Source organism: Pongo pygmaeus, chromosome 1 (genome assembly GCF_028885625.2).
Source record: "Pongo pygmaeus isolate AG05252 chromosome 1, NHGRI_mPonPyg2-v2.0_pri, whole genome shotgun sequence".
NCBI lineage: Eukaryota > Metazoa > Chordata > Mammalia > Primates > Hominidae > Pongo > Pongo pygmaeus.
The window spans coordinates 222384126-222391323 of record NC_072373.2 but is presented as its reverse complement, the minus strand read 5'-3'; positions in this window follow the sequence as shown (position 1 = coordinate 222391323).

The following is a 7198-nucleotide window of genomic DNA, read 5'->3' as shown; positions in this document are numbered from 1 at the left end:
TGGTGCAGCCGCTGCGGAAAGCAGGTTGGTGGTTCCTCAAAATGTTAAACATAGAATCCCCACAAGACCCAACAACTTACCCCATAGGTATTGATCCTGAAGAATTGAAAGCAGGGGCCAGGTGCGGTGCCTCACGCCTGTAATCCCAGCGCCTTGGGAGGCCGAGGCGGGAGGATCCCTTGAGCCCAGGAGTTTGAGACCAGCCTGGGCAACATAGGGAGACCCTGTCTCTATAAAATATTGAAAAATTAGCCAGGTGATCGTGCCACTGAACTCTAGCCTGGGCGACAGGGCAAGACTCCGTCTCAGAAAAAAAAAAAACAGTTAAAATGATAAATCTTGTTTTCTTTATTTTACTACAATTAAGAAAAAAGACAAGGACGTGTCTTGCACAGTAACCTTTCCATAACAGCATCAGGAACCTGGCGAAAGGCTGAGATGGTGGCGGAGCTGTGGTCCTTCCTTAAAAAGGTGCAGCCATGGTGGCCAAGAGACAGCCTGGAGGTAACTGTCTTCAGTTAGCGCCAGTCTCAGAAGTGGTGGCTGAGCACGGGTGACGATGGAGGGTTTTTAATTGCTCCTGAGTTAATGTGCTTACTTCTCACCCTTGGGGCGCCTGGGTTTAATTACTGTCTTAGGTCACATATGCAAATGAGTCTGCTATCACTCCTGGTCCCAGTGGACAGCAGACCGGATTACCCAGCCCTTGCACATTGCAGCAAGACCAGCGGGAAGAAGCTGCAGTGCCCCCGGCCAGGGTGGCCGGTTAGAGCTGAATCCAATGAAGGTGATGTGATGCTTGCCCCCGGTGCTGGGTCTAGATGAACTGAAGAGTTCAAGGTTGCCGGGGGAAGTCCTTGATCCTTAAAGCACTGGGAGACCAGCTGTCAATGGTGGAGAAACCCCGGAAGCCCTGAATTCATGAGTACCTGGGCATGGAGGAGTTTCACACAAAAGGCAAGAACTGGGAAGCCGGCAACCTGCAGAACAGGCCATGGACAAACGGTGCAGACCCAAAAGCCTTGGGGGCTGGGCAGGCAGGGAAGAGAAGCAGGCAGGAGGGACCTCAGCTGCCTAAGGGGGTGGCCAACTGCTGCCTTCTGGGAATGCAGTGTTGTCCATTTTCCAATCCCTCAGAACCCAGAAACTAGGGCCAGGCACGGTGGCTTATGCCTGTAATCTCCGTACTTTGGGTGGCAGGAGGATTGCGTAAGCCCAGGAGTTGGAGACCAGCCTGGGTAATACAGCAAAAAAAAGTTTTAAAATTAGCCAGGCATCGGCTGGGCAAGGTGGCTCATGCCTGTAATCCCAGCACTTTGGGAGGCCAAGGCGGGCGGATCACGAGGTCAGGAGTTTGAGACCAGCCTGGCCAACACGGCAAAACCCTGTCTCTACTAAAAATACAAAAATTAGCCGGGTATGGCGGCAGGTGCCTATAATCCCAGGTACTCAGGAGGCTGAGGCAGGAGAATCACTTGAACCCGGGAGGTGGAGGTTGCAGTGAGTCAAGATCGTGCCATTGCACTCCAGCCTGGGTGACAAGAGCAAGACTCCATCTCAAAAAAATAAAATAAAATAAAATAAAATAAAATAAGCCAGGCATGGTGGCATGTGCCTGTAGTCACAGCTACTCAAAAGACTGAGGTGGGAGGATCGCTTGAGCCCAGAAGGCGGAAGATGCAGTGAGTCCTGATCACGCCAATGCACTCAGTCTGGCTGACACAGTGAAAAAAAACCCAGAAATTGACAGTTTTACATGAAGTCAGTTTTTTTAGATATTGGCAATTAATGAAAATAAAACACACACACAGAGTAGGCTGCCTGCAGAAGGGATGGGGTGGGGATTGAGTGGGAAGGGACCCAAGGAACTTTTGGAAGTGCTGGAAATATTCTGGTTACCCAGGTGTATTTGTTAAAATATGTCACACTGATATGGTTAGGCTTTGTGTCCCCACCCAAATCTCATCTTGAATTGTAATCCCCATAATTCCCATAATCTGCACACATCAAGGCAGAGACCAGGTAGAGGTAATGGAATCATGGAGCCGGTTTCCCCCATGCTGTTCTTGTGAGAGTGAGTTCTCACTAGATCTGACAGTTTTATTTTTTATTTTTATTTATTATTATTATTTTTGAGATGGAGTCTTGCTGTGTCACCCAGGCCGGAGTGCAATGGCACGATCTCGGCTCACAGCAACCTCCGCCTCTCTGGTTAAAGAAATTCTCCTGCCTCAGCCTCCCGAGTAGCTGGGATTAGAGGCGCCTGCCACCACACCTGGCTAACTTTTTGTATTTTTAGTAGAGATGGGGTTTCATCATGTTGGTCAGGCTGGTCTTGAATTCCTGATCTCAGGTGATCCGCCCATCTCGGCCTCCCAAAGTGCTGGAATTACAGGCATGAGCCACCGTGCCCAGCGAGATCTGACGGTTTTATAAGAGGCTCTTCCCCCTTTGCTTGGCACTTCTCCTTCCTGCCACCACGTGAAGGTGCCTGGGCCCTTTGCCTTCTGTCATGATTGTAAGTTTCCTGAGGCCTCCCCAGCCATGCTCAACTGTGAGTCAATTAAACTTCTTTCCTTTCTAAGTTACCCAGTCTTGGGCAGTTCTTTACAGTAGTATGAAAACAGACTAATACACACACCATATACTTAAAATGGACATCTGTTATTGAATGTCAATAATACCTCAATAATGTTAGTTAAATGGGAAAGAGAATTGGGAATGGGAAACTCACAGAAGCCTAAGGAGAAGTGTTGGGACCTAGAATCAATTTACATGTTATTTATTTATTTATTTATTTATTTATTTTTGAGTCAGGGTCTCACTCTATCGCCCAGGCTGGAGTGCAGTGGCACAATCTCGGCTCACTGCAACCTCCACTTCCCAGGTTCAAGTGATTCTCATGCCTCAGCCTCCTAAGTAGCTGGGATTACAGGTGCACACCACCACACCCATCTAATTTTTATATTTTTAGTAAAGATGGGGTTTCGCCATGTTGGCCAGGCTGGTCTCGAATTCCTGGCCTGGCCTCAAGTGATCCACCCACCTCAGCCTCCCAAAGTGCTGGGATTACAGGCCTAAACACCTTCCTCCCCTTTCCCTATGTCTTGTACCTCTTCTTATCTAAGTGTATCGGCACCTGATTGTCCAGCTGAATCATTTTATTCCGCGTGGGAGCCCGAGTTGGTGTGATCATTTATAGTACTATGTGTGCTCACCCTTGAGTGGTCTTACTATTGTGTTATTAGCCCCCTTTTATGGATGGAGAAACTGACACACAGTTGTTGGGGGAAAAGCCAGAATCCAGAGTTGCACAGCCTGGCTCTGTGTTCTCCGACACTGCTGCCTGCACTGTGGCTGCTATCGGGGAGCAGGTGCTGGGAACCCGCTGCTTAGAGGACAGCTGGTGTGGCTGCATCTACAGGCCCTAATATGGAACACATTGCTAAGAAGCAGGCTCCTAGCACAGCCCCGTGGACTGTTGGTGGCATTCAGAGGCCACCTTCCTGCCTCGGCTGCGTTCATTAAAATGAAAATTACCAGGACTTTGTGCTTTTCAGGGAAAGCCTGGCTGCCTCCCATTGTGTCCTTGAAAGCTTGGCGTTCTAGCCCCGCCTGGTTATCACCAGCTCTGAAATCCATTTACTTGTTACACCAGCGGTTCTCAAGTCTGGCTGCACACTGGAGTCAGCTTTAAAAAATACTGAAGCTTTGGGTTCCACCCTGAGGTTCTGAATTAATTGACCTGGGGTGAGTCCTGATATAGAAGCTTCAGAAGCCTCCCAGGTGATTTTAGTGTGGCCGAGTTTCGAAATCATTGCTTTAAACTTTCAACTTACCTTTTTTTTGAAGACAGAGTCTCGCTTTGCTGCCCAGGCTGGAGTGATCACAGCTCACAACTCCTGGGCTCAAGCGATCTCTCCACCGCAGCCTCCTGAGTAGCTGAGACTACAGGGACCATGTCACCATGCCCAGCTAATTTTTTACTATTTTTTTTTTTTTTCAGCTGGGTGCAGTGGCTCACGCCTGTAATCCCAGCACTTTGGGAGACCAAGGAGGGCAGATCACCTGAGGTCGGGAGTTCAAGACCAGCCTGGCCAACATGGTGAAACCCTGTCTCTACTAAAATTACAAAAATCAGCTGGGAGCGGTGGTACATGCCAGTAATCCCAGCTACTCCAGAGGCAGAGGCATGGGAATCACTTGAATCCAGGAGGTGGAGGTTGCAGTGAGCCAAGATCATGCCACTGCACTCCAGCCTGGATGACAGAGTGAGATGCTGTCTCAGAAAAAACCAAACCAAACCATATATATAAACAGTTTTTTTTCAGCCCAGGCTAACCCCAGACCTATCTTAAATGTTTCACTGAGAATGGCTTTCTCGAAACTTATTCATGTTGCCTGTCCTGCTTCAGACAGGCTCCCCAGGAAAGGACCCAGAGGTCTGCACTTCTGCTCGGCTCACATCTGCCAGTCAATGTCAGGATGTGCTTTGTTTCTGCTGAGTCAGGAAGTTTAGCCACAGTTGGCTTTCCTTATTTGGGGCCTCTGTGTCTCCAGGGTCAATGTGGTAAACCGCTCAGTCCAGCCTGCAATGGAAATGGCTCCAACCCCAGCCCAGCAGCCTCCTTTCAGGGTGGTGCGGACTGGAAGGGATCCTATCTACCTGTGTTTGCCATCTAACCTCAAGAGTGATAAATGAGGTTTACCTCACAGTCCAGAAATGTTGACATTAAACCAAACTGAAAAATACTCATGCTAACTTGCTGCCTTCGAGTCGAGATAAACAAGATGTGGAACATGCCAGTAACTGTCAGACCCAGTTCCATGATTTACTTCCCTCCAGATCAGTTCTCAGACACCGGTCATGAGAACCTGGAAAAGGGTTAGTATCTGGGGTTTTATGTGGGATGATTGCATTAAGTTAGGTAGGAGAATGACTTTGTTACTGTCATTATCTGGAGATTAAGTTTAGTTTAAGGAAATGTGTATGGGTGTAGAGCTGACAAGGGGGGAACTGCGATGGCTTTGATATGTCAGCTTGATGATTCCCCAGTTATTCAATCAAATACTAATCTAGGTATTACTGTGAAGCTATTTTGCAGAGGTAATTAAAGCTACTAATAAGTAGACGTTAAAGAATTATCCTAATTACTCTAGATCTGCCCAACTCCATAAGCGACGTGTTTGTTTTTTTGAGACAGTCTCACTCCATCATCCAGGCTGGAGTGCAGTGGTGTGATCTCAGCTCACTGCAACATCCACCTCCCAGGTTCAAGCAATTCTCCTGTCTCAGCCTCCTGAGTAGCTAGGACCACAGGCACACACCACCACTCCCAGCTAATTTTTTGGTATTTTTAGTAGAGACTGGGTTTCACTATCTTGGCCAGGCTGGTCACAAACTCCTGACCTCAGGTGATCCACCCACCTCGGCTTCCTAAAGTGCTGAGATTACAGGTGCAAGCCACTGCGCCCTGCCAGTGAGGTGGTCTTAAAAGCTGAGGTTTCAAGACAGAAATTTCACCTGTGAAATGACAGCTTCACCCAAGCCCCTGGAGTTCCAGCCTGCTGCTGGCCATTGTCCCTTCCCACTGGCAGCCCTGTGAATTTCAGACGTGCTTATCCAGGCCCCACAATCACAGAGGCCAGTTATTACTTTTGAGAAAGGCTCTCACTCTGTCGCCCAGACTGGAGTGCAGTGGTGCGATTTTGGCTCACAGAAACCTTGACCTCCGGGGCTCAAGCAATCCTCTGGTCTCAGCCTTCTGAGTAGCCGGGACCATAGCCATGCCATGCTCGGCTAACTTTACCTCTCCTTATTGGTTCTGCTTCTCAGGTTAAATCCTGACATTAACAATGAACAAGAATGTCCACAAGAGGGCTCCCCAGCTCCCTGACTGTGCATTGGAACGCGCAACTCAAGATATTTCTTTTAGGGAGAAAAATCAAGTAATAGAATATGGGACCTCTAAAGGTGCAGGTGGCAACCACAGTTTCTCATCTCTTATTTTTTCTGAGATGGAGTCTCACTCTTGCTCAGGGTGAAGTGCAGTGGCATGATCTTGGCTCACTGCAACCTCCACATCCTGGGTTCAAGCGAGTCTCATGCCTCAGCCTCCTGAGTAGCTGGGGGTTACAGGCGCATGCCACCAAGCCCAGCTAATTTTTTATTTTTTTTCGAGATGGAGTCTCGCGCTGTCACCCAGGCTGGAGTGCAGTGGCGCAATCTTGGCTCACTGCAACCTCCGCCACCCGGGTTCAAGTGATTCTCCTGCCTCAGCCTCCTGAGTAGCTGGGACTACAGGCGCCTGCCACCATGCCTGGCTGATTTTTGTATTTTTAGTGGAGATGTGGTTTCACCATATTGACCAGGCTGGTCTCAAACTCCTGACCTTGTGATCCACCAGCGTAAGCCTCCCAAAGTGCTGGGATTACAGGCATGAGCCACCGCAGCCAGCCCCATTTTTGTATTTTTAGTACAGGCAAGGTTTTGCCATATTGGCCAGGCTGGTCTTGAACTTCTGACCTCAGGTGATCCTGAGGCCTGCCCTGGCCTCCCAAAGTGCTGGGATTATAGGCGTGAGCCACCACACCTCGCTTCATCTCTCACTTTTAAATAAATGTATTCTTCACGCCCCGTGTTCAGCATTACCCTAGAACAGTACTTTCTGCAACATTCAAGTTTTCCATTTGCATAATCCAATGCAGCGGGCATCAGCTACAAATGGCAGCTACCGGGCACATGAAACCTGAAGCTTGAGAAACCGAGGAGTGGAATTCATTCATTTAAGTCGGGTCCTGAGGTCTTCTTGATGCCCTTCCACCTTCCTGCCTGGAGCCCCTATTTAATCCTTTCACCTGCTTTCCCCACGAAGAGACCCTATGCCAGCTCTTCCCAGGACGGCCACCTTCACCCTCAAGTCCTTCTGGTCTCAACAATATGGCTGTGTACTTAGTAGCTACCATCCTTAAGATAATCTACAAATAGGCCTGCATTTGAAGTTTCTTCCAAACAAGGTGTCCAAACAAAGTCTCGCTCTGCCTCCCAGCTTAGACTCTCTGTTTTGAACCCACTACCCTGGAGGGACCGCGTGTGTCTCTTCTCTTGCCTTTGCCTCTGGTTCCCTTCCCAAGGACCCAAGAAAATGACCCCAATGGATCCTCATCCTTTTCTGTTACGACACCAAACCTTGGTTCT